Raw genomic sequence first — 15,438 nt, 5'->3', positions numbered from 1 at the left:
CTCACCTGATGTTTCAGAGTACTGGAACTGCAGGGCAGAACTATTGGTGATTGAAGGCATCATCTACAAAGGAAGTAAAATCCTTATCCCAAAGAGTCTCAGAAAAGAGATGATAAAAAGGATCCATGGAGGACATTTCAGAATCAAAAAGTGTAAGAAAAGAGCATGAGCGGTGATGTACTGGCTAAGAATCAACAATTATATAACAAATGAAGTGTTAAATTGTACAATATGCTGGATATATCAAGCAAGCAATCCTGCAGAACCACTAAAGCCACACCCAGCACCAGACAGACATTACCAGAAGGTAGGTACTGACCTATTTGAATGTCAAGGGAAGGACTATCTTGTATTTACAGACTATTATTCCCTGTATTCAGAGATATGTAAACTGAACACCACCACTGTAGATGCTGTAATAACAGGTATGAAAGCCATATTCTCCAGATATGTCGTGGTGAGCGAGGTCTTTACATACAATGGACCCCAGTTTTGCAATATAAATTTCTAACTGTTTACCAAAGAGTGGGACTTTGTACACACCACGTCAAGTCCTCATTTTCCATCGACCAATGGTCTAGTGGAAAAATCAGTACAGACAGTGAAAAGACTGATGAACAAGGCAAAAGACAGTGGAACAGACTTCTACCAGAGCATGCTAGTATACCTCATAACGCCGCTCAAGTGTGATATGTCACCAGCACAACTCCTTATAGGATGGAGGCTAAGATCAACTGTACCCATTCAGGAGAACCTCCCAAAAAACAAAAGGGGGGGGAGAAAGTGAGGAAATTCAAAGAACAACAGAAAGAAAAACAAAAGTATTACTTTGACAGAGGAACAAAACCTACTGGAACTCCACACTGGTGGCCAAGTAAGGCTAAAAGACAAAACAAACGTATAGACTCAGAAGGGAACTCAGTGAAGCCCAGCCAAGATCATTCACCATTCAGACAGATGAAGGTGCTGTTCTGCAAATAAATTGTCGAGATCTTCAAATGGGACCAACCACAGAAGATGGAAAGACAGATACTATTAAACAACCTGAATACACATCTGAGAAGACATTGTCTGAGGCAACAACTCAGATTCAAGGACAATCAATCAGGAGATCATCAAGTAACGTGAATCCTCCTAAGAGACTCATTGAGCAAATTTAAAGACTCCTGTTATAGAATGAAGTACTGCTATCTTATTTACTCTTCAAGTTTTACTGTATGTTAATGTGAAAACACAAAACAAGTTTAAAAAATGTTAACAATGTTGATAATAATGAAAGTTTGGGGTGTTAAAGTGAAAATTGCAGAGTAAAACAAAGAAAAACATGTTAGTTAAAAGTAAGCTACTTTTGTTTTAAGAAAGGACATGTAATGATAGTGATCATGGTTGCAATGCAACCAGAAATGCCTTATTAATTGATTAGACTTGGCTGCCAGTGGGGGCTGACACACAGTATGTAGATCTGTAATGAAGACTTTCAGCCTCATGGCATACCTCATGGTGGTGTTCATAACAACTTTAAAGAAAAGAACCTTTTCCTTCATCCATGTGTTGTCTTAAGAATTCACACATCCAAATACAAGATGAAGCACAGTTTACCTTTACCCTGTGGACAGAACTCTCTAAACGCCTGGGCAATAAGCTGAATTGCACCATGGCTTACCACCCCCATGCAAATGGGCAAGCTGAGAGTTTCCATTGCCATCTCAAATTGGCACTGATTGCATGCCTTGAAAGGTCTAACTGTGTAGAGGTATTGCCCTGGTTTCTCCTAGGGATACACAAGGATGACCTTGGAGCCTCCTCTGCTGAACTAGTCTCTGGAGAGACTATTTCACTCCCTGGCCAAATCCTTTCACCAGCAACCAAACACGACAACGACACTGCCATCGTCCTTGAGTAGTTGCGCGACATTGCACCACCCCCGGTATTGCGACATGGTCAGCCACCCTGCAACTACCCCCTGGATTTGTCTTCCTATGAGTATGTATTCATGTGAAGGGCACACACAGGACCCCCCCCCCCCCTTCAGCCACCTTACAAGGGTCCATACAGAGTACTGCACAGGAATGCTTCCACATTCTCTCAATATTGGAGGCATGAAAGAGATATTCACACTGAACTGTTTGAAACCAGCTCATCTGGACTTGTTCCAGCCCACCAGTGCATAGAGGTCAGTTGACGAAACAACACAGCTCACCTTTGATACATCCCAAGACCGTCCATGCCAAATTGGGGAGTGGGGGGGGGAGGGTAGTTTCTCTGTGGCTACGCACATTTGCAGCGGCGAACTGGTCCCACATGTCTCATGCAGTCGACAGGGAAGCCACAGCAAGGATGGCATTGCAGGACAGTTTCTTCCGGTCCAGACCAAAAAGGCACGTGTGCGCTTGTGTTATCACGGAAGTGCTGAGATGTTGGGGGCAGGACCAGAGTCAGGAAAAGGCTGCAGCACAGAATTCAGAATAAAGCAGTAGTGATACCTGAGCTCACTGCTTGTTGTCTCAGTCTCCTCGCTCTCACTCACAACCCGCTACAGGCCTGTAATTTTCTTTTTTCTGCCTCCCTCCTTTCTCAAAGAGCAACACCACACTTGCAACCTTCCAGTCCTCCAACCATGCCCAAGTCTATTGGTTCCTAGAAAATCATTTCTAATCCCTTCACAATCTCTAAAGCCACCTCCTTCAGATCCTGTGAATGCACCTCATCCGATCCGGGAGACTTATCTATCTTTTAATCCATTTAGCTTACTCTACTAATCTTGACTGTATTAATTCCATTACCTGAGACTTCTATCAGGTATATTGCTAATGTCTTCAACAGTGAAGACTCATTTAGTCCTTCTGCCTTCAGTTTCCAGTGGACAATTGATATTCAATGCTTTCATAAGTAACAATGTTAACAGCCTCTTCCAGTGATGTTGTCTGAACGACTTGGACATTTTTCTCACAGCGAGGGTTTCCTCTCCTTCAATGTGCAGGTGCAGTGGTTTATCAATATTTGTTAGTGTATTTTACACACCAGTGTAGCAGTAGCAAGCAAGAATTTCTGTACATCTGTACACTGCACTGATGTGTACAGCAAAATCCCATCATCATGGTCTTTTCTCTTGCTCACTGCCATGTTTCTAAGAAAGGAAAGTAACAACTTCAACCTCAGGGAGACTGAACTGCCATTTATTTTTTGCACTGATTGGCATTGCTCAGAGGAATGGATCAAGGGCTACCCTTTACTTCTTGGTTTGACACATCCTGTGAAGTCATTGAGCACATAAACAGACTTTTCAATCCATTTCACCCAAGATGACTATCAATTACACATCTAATCCAATCCCATTTACCAGCACCTGGTTCATCACCTTCTATGCCTTGCCAATTCGTGAGCTTGTTTATATACTTCTTAACTCCTATAAGAGTACCTGATTCTATCACCTCATCGGGCAATGTGCTGCAGATCCCAACCATCCCTCAGATTAAAAGAAAATCTTCCTGTAATCCCCTCTCAATCTTTGACATCTTACATCAGACTAATGCTGCATTAGACTCCTCTGCTATGAAGAAAAACAATCTGAATGTACATTCTACCTATGGCCCCTCACAATTTTCCATTGCCATTTGTTGTGTCTCCACAGCTGCTGAGCAGTGTTTGAATGAAACCTGGTGGAGTATTAGAACTATTGCGGAAATTGATCAGGGTATTTTGAAAGTGAAGTTTGTGTACCTGCACTACTCTGGACCATTTCACAGGGAACTTTCAATGGACGCAGAAACTTCATCATGATATGCTGTCTGCTCTACAAGCTAGCCAACTGGATACTGAGCTGGTGCCAGAAAATGAGTAGCAAGGACACCCTGACCCTCAGGACTTGAGAGAAGTCCCAAAATAACATTGTTGACCTCATCTCAAAATAGAATGGAGGAGGAAGGTATTGACTCAACAGGGTTATAAAATCTCAGAGCTACAGCCCCTGATGCAATTTGCTCTGCGTCCTTAACTCCATCTTAGTTCACCATTGATTAGCTCAGAACTTAGTTAATACATATTAATCCTTTCTATCCAAATGCATGAGTCATGTCAGTGAATGGTTTTAAAGGGTCAGACTGTGAGACGCCTTGAGACTTGAGTCCTTTATTCTCTGGTGAGCGGTACTTTGCTTTAGCGACTGTGACCTCTCTATGGATCAGGTTAACTCCACAGGTGAAAGCATTGTGTAACATCATTGGTGTTCAGTCTGCCTTGCAGCCACTGGAACAAGTGCATCCAATGACACATAGTGGAGGTGACACTTCAATCCAGTGAGTGCACAATGACTCAGCAATAATAAAACAGCAGAGACTGAGAGAAAATAATTACAAAATCATATCTGGAACAGCAAAATAGTTGAGATATAATTTGAAATACTTCACAAATATATGAGTTGCTTCAGTTTTTAAGAGGGGATAAACAACATTCGATAAATATAGATGCAACTGAGATTTAGCCCAAGCACTTTTCCCATCTTTTCTGGGTAAGACATGGAGCAATCTGAAGTTGGCACGAGGCACACACCGGCAATAGATTTATCTCCGCACTATTGAACATGTTATTGGCAGTAAATAGGAATGTTCTGCAACAAAGCTGCTGCCTTTAGAATACTTTATAACTCTGGATTATTAAAACATGGCCATCACCGGAATCACAAACGCAACAGTCATCTGAACCAATGGCGGGACAGTTGCTGGATCCTTGCAAGCAGTACAGGTAATCTCCAGAGTGAAGGAGATGGAGCCTCCCATATTTCCTGTCATCAGATGAATTTGGACATGAGAACATGACAATTCAGGACATACAAATGGTTTCATCTGTATCCCAATCAGGGTCCTCATCTGATGCCTCCAAGGATTAGGGATGCTTGGATCTCTGATAAATGAGCTCCCACACCAGAATTCTTGGTGCCAGATGGCATCCTGCGGCAACTTGATACATTCTCCTGACTTGCCTCCCAATAACTTCACCCACTCAATCTTCAAAATGCCGGTGCTGTGAGATACCAGGCCAGTGACACATTGCGATCACCTTCCTCAGCAATCCACTTCTGCTGCATCTGTTCCAGCTCCTCTTCAGGGTGGAACAAGCAATGTATATTAAAACAGGATGAGGGGGAAGCAATGGCAGGCCAGTGTCAAAGAGAATAACTTGCAATGGTATGGGAAAATAGGGAAGGGCTATGGGACGGGTGTGATCAGTCCCTTGTGAGTCATCATGGACCCACCAACTGAATGGTATCCTTTAGTATTGTTATAACATTTTTGGCCCTATCCTAATCTGTGCAAAGGCAAGAGAGAAGATAGATGGACAACTGAACCTTTGCAATCAGCATGGTAAATATCAAAAACTTAAATTTCCAAGCTGCAGTTTACTTTATGTTTGCTGCCTTACACAAACCCAAATACAGGGCCAAAGCTACAAACAGACATTCTTTATTGAAGATTATTCCTCTCAACCAAACTACAGTGTCTGAGTAGAACAATGTATCAAGTTTTATTGCAAGTGATAGAATACAGTTCTGAAAGGAATAAACGTTCAGTAAACAATGAATTATTTTGGGGGGGAGGGGAGGTGTAGACATCATGTGATAAGGTAGAGTCAGGACATAAGATTCTGCCTCTCCAGAGAAACAAAGTTTTAAAAAAGTGGAGACTGAAATTAAACTGTTGGAAACCGTTCTTCAACAGAGAGCATTTTACAAATGTCACCAAAAAAGAATTAAAATGTTGTTAGCCCATTGGGAATGCAACAAGGAAAACAGCAAGTGCAAGAAGGTCTACCTTGCAGATGGATCCAGGCACTATGGTGAAGGCTCCTACCCAAGTGGCAAGAGCTCCTACAGTGGCAACACAGCAAACTGCAGGGCTATCGCAGCTGCAGCTACGGAGGGAGTGATGAGGATGAAGATGTGCCTGAATGAGAAGCCGTGCATGCGCAGATCAAGAGAATGTGAAGAGACTGTTAAGGAAAGCAGCTTGTTTGAATTGCTGCCTGTAGAAGCTGAATATTTAGCAGAACTCTAAGCCAGTGTCGAAGAGGAAGAAGAAAACACTGCTGTTAAAGGAGGAGGTAGTAAAGTTAAAATGCCAACAATAACTCAGAAACTATGGTTATAATGAAAGAGTTGAAACAAGTGAGAATGGATATCAAAAAAGTCAAAAAAATGTAAAAAAAAAGATTTGATGATTTGGAATTTGATGTAGAAATGGTTCAAGAAAGAATAGGTAAAATGGAAAATTCATCTGATGCATTTGCTGTTGTTAATAAGAAATTGTATGAAAAAGTGGATTAACCAGAGAACTTTAGTAGAAGAAATAATATCAAAATTGTGAGTCTTAAAGGTGGTGATGAAGGAGATAATTTTCTTCAATGTTGGATTCCAGGAGACTTTGGACAAGATGAGTTTCAAGGAGATATTAAAATAGAAAGGGCTCATAGGGCTTTATGACAACAGCCAACGCCAGATCAAAAGCCACGGCCTAAATTGATAAAGTTTCATCGTTAACATGTGGAGAAAAAGTGTTGGAACTTGCAGCAAAGTAAGCCGAGGAAATAAATGGTTCATTGGAATATAATGGAAATAAGATCTTCTTTTTCCCTGATATTAGTTTTGAATTCTTAAAGAAAAAGGAAAGAATTTAATCCGATGAAGAATACTTTATGGAAGAAAGGTTAAAGATTCATTTTATGCCATCTTGTGTTTTTGTCCAAGGAGGACTGAACATGTTCTTTACAGATCCTGGATGTGCACAAGAGCATGCAGATGTTTTACCAGATATTTGTCAAGAAGCTGACCAGGGAGCAGCACAGCAAGCAAGAGACTGAAATTCTTATTGAAATATTCTTGAGTTGATTAAGATTATGTTAATCTGTCTAAAGGACATGAATTAAAGTAAAAATGAACATTTAGGAGAGCTGGAGAAAAATGGACTGACATCTACTGAATCATGTGTATGTTTGTGGATTTGGCCACTCCTCGTTAGAGATAATCACCTTGATACAGGATTTATAAATAATTGAAATCCCAAGCAGTTGAGAGGAGAGAAGTGAAGGGGAGATTTTGTTTATGGATGATTTTAAAAATACATCAATGAGTAAAGTATTGAATGTTTTAAGTTTTAACATTAATAGCCTGGTAAAGAGGAAAAGGATATTAGCACATATTAAGAAAATGAAAGTAAATATAGCTGTTTTGCAAGAAACTCAACAAATTGAAAAAGAACATCAGAAGCTAAAAAGGAATTGGGTAGGATATGTTTCAGCTTCTTCATTTAATTCAAAGGCAAGCTAAGTAGCTATTCTAATAGATAAGAAACGTGCGGTTAAAATACAAAATTTAATTACTGATCTTGTATGTGGATATATTATGATGAAATGCCAATTTTTTTCAGAGCATTGGACACTTATGAATATTTATAAACTGAATGTAAATTATGATATATTTATATAAAAAACATTTTTGTGAAATTGGCAAATGTTAATGAGAATATGTTAGTAGGTAGAGACTTTAAGTTTTTTGTTTAGATCCAATTTTATGCAGGTCACCAAGAGCTGTAATGAGGACAAATGCACCCAAAGCTACATTGGCATTGGTGAAAGATTTGAATTTGATAGATACTTGGAGAAGATTTCACCCAAGAGAAATAGGCCATCGTTATTATTCCAGTGGATGTTGCTACGAGCCCAGAGGACCTGAAAACCCAGCAGCAATAGATATTCACCAAAACAAATGGTTTCTTAAATAAAAGTTGCTTTTAATTATCTTTAAACATGAAAAGAGAATCACACTTTAACTTATCACTACTGACTTAACTAACCCCCTTCTAATTCTAAGCACACATGTATGTAATGTGCAAGTTCAGAAAAGTTATTTGGTTCATAGTCCAATCTCACTTCTCACTCCTCCAAGTTCACTGGTTGTAGGCAATTCTTATACTGTGCACAGAATTTAACATTTATAATGTTCACCAGGCTTTGGTGCTTAAAAGGTAAATGATTACCACTCAGGAAAGTTCTTGTCAGTTTTCAGAGAGAAATTTGTTGATCAAGGTCACCCACAACTGATTTATTTTTAATCAGCCACTTCAGTGTCTTGCTGATTAAACTTGCCCCCTCTGGGTTCTCCAGATGATAACCTCTTTCTTTCATGTTATCACAGAGTGCCTTTTTGTTTCTCCTATTTCAAGTAAAATATTAGACAGCCTGTCCTCTGTTCTTGCATGAACCACAAGGGCTTTGACTAGGCTGAACTAAACACTCACAACCCATCTTCCAAATGGGGTTTTCCACAAGCTTTCAAGCTTGTCCTATTCCAGTTCCAGTTGCTGCTGCTGAGTGTAAAACTGGTCTGTCTGTCTCTGTTTATCTCTCTCTCTCTCTCTCTCTCTCTCACACACACACACACACACACACACACATGCACACACACACACACACACACACACACACACACACACACACACACACACACACACACACACAGATAAAACCTGTTTTACTCTCTCTGCTTGCAAAACCACATGACCCTCCTAGAACAGCAAGTTCCACTTCAGACAAAATATGGCTCCAACAAACTCTTTCATTTGTTGCATTTTTGTAAGCAACAATACTTTAGTGAAGTCTCTTGGGCACTCTCCAAAGAATTTGCGAAGACTGTTGCCCCCAACATTTATAGCATGAGCAAAGCTCCAGTATTTTAAATAAGATCTGTTTTAAAGTGTTTGTATGTGACACTAAAAACCATGCCCCAATTTATCTCCCAAACACCTATCTATATTCTGTCACAATGGGTTTCTTATACTAGAATAGATTTATTTTTTTTATATCTGCACAACTTCAAGGTAGAATACAGCAAGTAGATTATAAGGCAAGAAATTTATATGACCATTCTCCTTTGTTGTGGCAATAATGATGAACAGAGAAGTATCAGTTTATAGATGGAGATTTAACTATATGTTTTTAAAAATGAAATAGTTTTGTGAATGAGTATATTTTTTGAAACTAATTCTAATTTTGTTACAAATAAATTTATTTTATGGGATTCAATGTGGTCATTGCAGGGATGGCTTGGCAAGGGAAAAAGTAATAGTATCTTTTTGTAAATTGTATTTATTCTCAGGTGTTTGTTTTGGCACTAAGTGTGCAGATGGACAGATAGGACAAATTTAATCAGAGAATCATTTCCAGACTCTTATTTTTTCACTTTATTGATTTTTTTTCTCTCAGTATTGCACAGTTTGTTTATATTTCTTCATTTGTTTAGACGTATACAGGTCTTCTTGAGCACAGTGTTTTTCATTACTAACAAGTGGTTATCCTCTCTCGCGCTCAGGAAAAAGAATCTCAAGGTTGTATGTGATATCAATGTATATACACTGACAATAAATATGAACTTAGAAATTTGATAAGTCTGAACTTTGAAGGAGAGACTCTGAAGATTAAAAAAAAGGTTGTGGTCAAAGAGCAGCTATTATAATGAATCAAACACTTCATTTTTCCAATGTGGCAATGTTCCAATCAAATGCAACTCTATCCAATCCAACAGTTACACAGATTTATTGATAGTTTACAATTCTTGTTACAATTATTCTACTTGTTTCAGGAAGGTGAATACCATTGCAAAACAACTACATAGATGCTTCAAGAGCACCCAAAAAAGCTGTTCCATGCAGTCTGCTTGTTGAAAATAGGTAAACAAAAATACTGAAAATATAAAATTAAAATCTGCAATATTCTTCAGATCTGCAAAGAGAAATATGAATGATTGTATTCTGTAATGTTAACTCTGCATCTCTCCCCACGGTTGCCCTCTGGCACATTTAAAATTTCCAACACTTGCTTAAAATAGTTCACTTTGTTTAAGACCTGTAAGCTGATCAGAGACACAGTTGTTAAGAATGAGAAATAAGTCTATTTTATTGGAATATTAATCAACACTGATCAGAGCTCAGAAGTGAAACATGTACATACAACCCAAAGCAAAATAACTCCGTCATAAAAGTCTACTGAAAATCCAACTCCAATCAAAGTTTCTTAGCATAAAACATAAATTCTCTCTTCTAACAATTTGCCCAAACTGCTAGTGTTCCCAACATTTTATGTTTTGTTTAAATCTTGGAAGTCTGCTGGTTATGTTTGAATCTGGCGATATTGTACATGTGCAATGCATCATATGTACAACAGAAAATTAGTCCATTCAACCCAACTTGCCAATGCCAATACGCCATAGCAGACTCCGCCTTTTCCATTTCATGACACATCATGCTTATTTGTTTATCTGCATTTCTCTCAACTAGTTTATATGAAGAGATCGATATTCTATCCACATGCTCTTTAATTTCCTATTAGATTAAGAAGCTATCTTATCTTCAAGATTATTAATATTAAATTCTTCTATAAACCAAAAAAAATTCACATCTCCATAACTAACTCTTCTGAAGTTTTAAAGTGGTTTCAGTCAACTTCTCTTTCTTCGAGACTAAGCACCAGACTTTTGATCTGTCTTGATACATTTGACAAAAAAAAACTTGCAGAGAAGAACCAATATCTGACCTGTACTTCAGGGCAAGCAAACCAGCTCTGTCCTGTTTTGTTCTGAAATATTTGTTTAATTGGGAATGAGAAAAAAATGGTTAAAACATGTAAACCAATTTAGTATATGTTACAGTGTTCATTGGCAGTTCTAAACATTAATGTCATTTTTCCAACTATGATGAGATTACATCTTGGACCAACAAATTCGTTTCAATATTCAAGATTATTTTATTGTCATGTAATAAAATGGAAAATGTAATATTACTCAAAATGTCTTTTAGACTGCTGTAAAGGAGACAAAAAGCTGCCATTGGTATTACCAAGCACCCCTTACAGAAAGAGAAATAGAAGTAAAAGAGAGTCTCTTTAAAGAATCAGTGAGTGTCTGTGAATTTATCCCCAATGCTCAGACAACCTCCGAAGCTGCACAGACCCCTGTTCTATTCTTTGGCAACTTGAGTTCTAGATCCAAACCTCCAATATGATCAGGGTCCTCAGTGACCATGGCCCCTTCAGGAGCCCTTCTTGACCTCAGCATCCTCTCAAATCCTAGTTCTGATATCTGGTTCCCATGAGCCAGTCACCATCACCCCATAGCCTGTGTGGGTCCCCTGAATGGAATTGCCAACAGTCCGCAACCTGTGTTGATCCTTCAGCTGTTGATCCCCTCACTAGTCCACTGCCGTGCTCACCGTTCTGTAGGGTCGCCTCCTCTGCTTTTCCTACTTAATGTTCTCCACATTTCTGGCTCCCTGCATCAATCCACTGCTCCTCTGGAATCTGCAACCCCTCAAGGCCGTTGCCTGCAGAGGCACTGCCATCTTGGGGACAGACCCCACATTTGAAGGATTTAAAATAAAAATACCAGCAACTCCTTTAACAGGCTGTTTATAGCATTTTAAATTAACTTAATTGTTTAATTGTTTGTCTTCTTTTTCTTCAAAAATAATTGGTGGTTAAAGCCCCCACCCCCTGGCACCTTTTCCTGTGGCCACAGGACATGCCACACTTGCACCCACACATCCACCCCCACCACAGTCCAGGGCCCCAAACAGGCCTTTCAAGTGAAGCAACTCCTAATTTGTCCATTTGCAAGACTGATTTACTGCATCCACTGCTCCCTTTGTGGTTTTCTCTACATCGGAGAGACTGGCAGCAGACTGGGTATCATTTCACTGAGCACCTTCACTCTGTCCGCACTAGTGACAGGGACCATCCAGTGTCAAACCATTTCAGTTCTGTGTCCCACTCCCATACTCACATGTCTATCTATGGTTTCATATACTATCTCACCAAGACCACCCGTAAATGGTCTTTGGGTGGCACGGTTGGTGTAGTGGTTAGTGCAACACCTTTAGAGTGCCAGTGATCGGGAATGGAGTTTGAATCCCATGCTGACTCTGAGGAGATTGTATGCTTTCCCTGTGTCTGCATGGGTTTTCTTTCACCATTCAAAACCTACTAGGGGTATAGGTTAATTGGCTGTAAATTGGGCAGCATGGACTCGTGGGCCAAAATGGCCTATTACCATTCTCTATGACTAAAATTAAAATAAAATTAAATTGGAGGAACAGCACCTAATTTTCCATCTGGGCACTCTCCAGCTAGATGGCATTCACATCAACTTTTCTCGTTTCTGCTAACCTGCTCTCCTTTCCCTTCCCCTGTCAGCTCACCAACCCCTTCCCGCTTTATTCACCTAGCCATCCCTCCTCTCTTTGTTTGCTGCTGTGCTTTCCCTCCCTTCTCCACCTATTACCTTCTGCCTCTGTGACCACGCCTCCACTTATCCTTTTTCATTCAGACACCTGCTGACATTTTTCTATACCTTGATGAAGGGCTCAGGCCCGAAATGTCAGTTATGTATAATTTTCTTTGCTATATAAAGGACATGGCTTGACCTGCTGAGTTTCTCCAGCAATGTTTTTATTTTAACCATGGTGTCTGCAGATTTTTACTACTTACAATTTACCACCCAAAACACAATAATTGAGTTGTTCACTCTTTACCTCAGTTAGTTAAAAAAAAGAAGGAGCAAGACAAAGAGTTTACATTTTTAAATTTTGTGAGAATATTTTTCAAAAATAAATTGGGCATATACTTCAAGGAAGAAATCTTCAAGGCTATAGATAGCAGGATTAATTGGATGACAGTTTCAAAGAAACAACATCATAACAATGGAACACATGTTACCCTTCTATGCTTTATAATACTACAAGGTCAGAAGCATCCCTGAAGGGTGAAGCCATATAATTGGCTTTGGGAACCATGGCCACCATTCCCGCAGTAGAGTCCAGGGAAGAGATTGATTAGGAATGAAGCTGAGGATCCAATTATTCACTTTTTTATTATGCTGGGTCATTCCATATGAGTGTAAGAGTCCAGAAAAATCTAATATGTCTCATGATCATAATAATTAATCCTTCCACTGGCACTTATTTTGTCATCAGAAACAAATCAATTAATGGGTATTAGAATTATCTTTTTAAAAATACTTATATATCTATATTTCCAAGATATGTTTAATCAACATTTTTATTCTACAATTCCCAGAGGATTACTTTAACAAATGTACTGATGAATGATGGCATTAGCATATCAGAAAGAAACTTGTGGTTATTAATAACCTGCTTTGGCAGCCTTGGCTGTTCATCAATGTTCTTGCAATGCCTGACACATTTTAAATATTAAAAAATTAAAATGCCTTAATCAAATGAAAAATGTCCAGATACAGATGAGAAAGTCAGTCACAATTTCAAATGCAATATTTATCATTTACTAAAATAGTTCTGGAAGACATTTAATTTAGACATGCAGCACGGTAACAGGTCCTTCCAACCCAGGAGCGCATGCCCCCCAATACACCAATCCAGTTAAAACTACCGTATGATTTGAAGAGTTGGAGGAATCCAAAGCACCCAGAGGCTACCCACGCAGACACGAGAAAAGGTACAAACTCCTTACAAATAGCACTGGATTCAAAGCCAGGTCACTGGCACTGATATACTGTTGCACTAACTGCTAACTGCGATATTCTTAATAAAATTTATTACATTTCTGGCACGGTATTATATGGACACTAAAATTAAGTTCCATCTGTACTCATCACTAAAAATACTCAAAGAATTATTAAAATCTCCCCTTGATCCATGGATACAAGCTTTCCAATGAATTATTTTTAAGGTATTCAACAAAATATAGAGATAAACATCGAGAAAAAGCAGAAAATGCTTGAGCCATTGAACTGGTAAGGAAGAATTTGTGAAACAGAGTTAACATTTTCGCTCAATTACATCAGAAAGGTAATTGAACTGAAAAGTGAACTGTTTTCCTTTGTTTGCAGAGGCAGCCTCACGTCCTGGGTATTTCCAGCATTAACATTGAATACATTTTACTTCCTAGTATAGATGCGACGTGACCTGCTGAGTTTCTCCCGCGCTTCTGAGTATTGCACTTGACCCCAGTGTCTGTAGAGTTTCTTGTTTAACTCCAGCATTTATTCACCCATTTTTGCTTCAGATATCCAGGTTCTGCATTATTTATGGAAGAAGAAACAGCAAACTGATGGTGATGGAGCAAAAGTGGGGGGTGGGGGTGGGGGGGGGGGAGATAGATGTTGCACAGCTGTGAGAAAAATTGCAATTTTAATCATCAAAACCAGGGTTTTAGCAACCAAGGGAGAAAGTCTAAGAACTTGGGTCAGAACAGAAACTGGTGTAAGCAAAATCTGTAATGAAATATAAATGAAGTTGATACATAAAAGGAATAACATGTCCTCTTGAGTTAAGTTCTTTGCATCCAAAATAAGTTGATTTTCAATTACACTCAAATCGCTCACTCCATCCAGAACAAAATAGTTTAACTAATAGGCACTTTGTTCACCATTTCTACACTCCCTCCCTCCACTATAGACATACAATTGCAGTTTAAATCATTTCTAAATTACACTGTGGTTATTAATCCAAGTTACTCCCAGTTTCCCCTCAATTAGTGACCTCTAACACCAAGGGGGGCCAGTGGGAGCAGGCACATTGGAACACCACATCTGGCAGATTTCCCTTCATACGTTCTTTTGATCAGATTAGAAAATTTATTGCCAGCCTTTTGCCATCACTTAGTCTAAATCTTTAAATTCGCTATACCAAAAAATTCTGCTAAAATCTTCACTGTATGTATTGCAGTAATGCTCATCATCACCAACATCAATTTGGGAGGGGCCATAAATACTGGCCTTGTCAGTGGCGATCAAAACTGATAGACTAATAAAATATAACTAATATTATTCATATTAAGCTATGAGTATGAATTTCTCCAATGTACATATGTTACAATTTATATTGCACCTAAGTGTAATTGACATTTACTTTATTAAAGTGCATCAATTATTGTGATTTTGTTCAAAATCTTTATGGTTGTAAAATTCAGAAATGCTGGGATCATGACATGGGTAACAAAAAAAAAAACATGCACAGAAAAGGAAACAGAAATGTAAAATACAGCAGATGCTGCAATTTGGAGAGAAAAAAAAGACCAACTACTAAAGGGTCTCTTTCTGAAACATCCGCTGTCCATTTCCCTACATTGATACTGCCTGACCTGTTGAATTTCTCCATGAGTTTCCTTTTCATTCCAGGAAGAAGCAAAACATTGAAATTGGAAAGAAAGAAACAATTACTGAACCAGTTCAGAGGAAAGACAAGCAACGTGTTTGCCTGCCAGGAAGATGTGTGCCTTATCAAATGGAATTCGATAAAGCCTCTGTCCAGTTAAATAGATGGTCATAAAGATCCCAAAATAATGGGGAGCTCACTCCATTGAAGGTCAAGGATAGATAGTACATAATCATTGATATAGTATTATGGTATTCCAGAAACAAAC

Source organism: Narcine bancroftii, chromosome 7, assembly GCF_036971445.1.
Source record: "Narcine bancroftii isolate sNarBan1 chromosome 7, sNarBan1.hap1, whole genome shotgun sequence".
NCBI lineage: Eukaryota > Metazoa > Chordata > Chondrichthyes > Torpediniformes > Narcinidae > Narcine > Narcine bancroftii.
The sequence above is the reverse complement of the archived record's forward strand: the minus strand, read 5'-3'. Positions refer to the sequence as shown.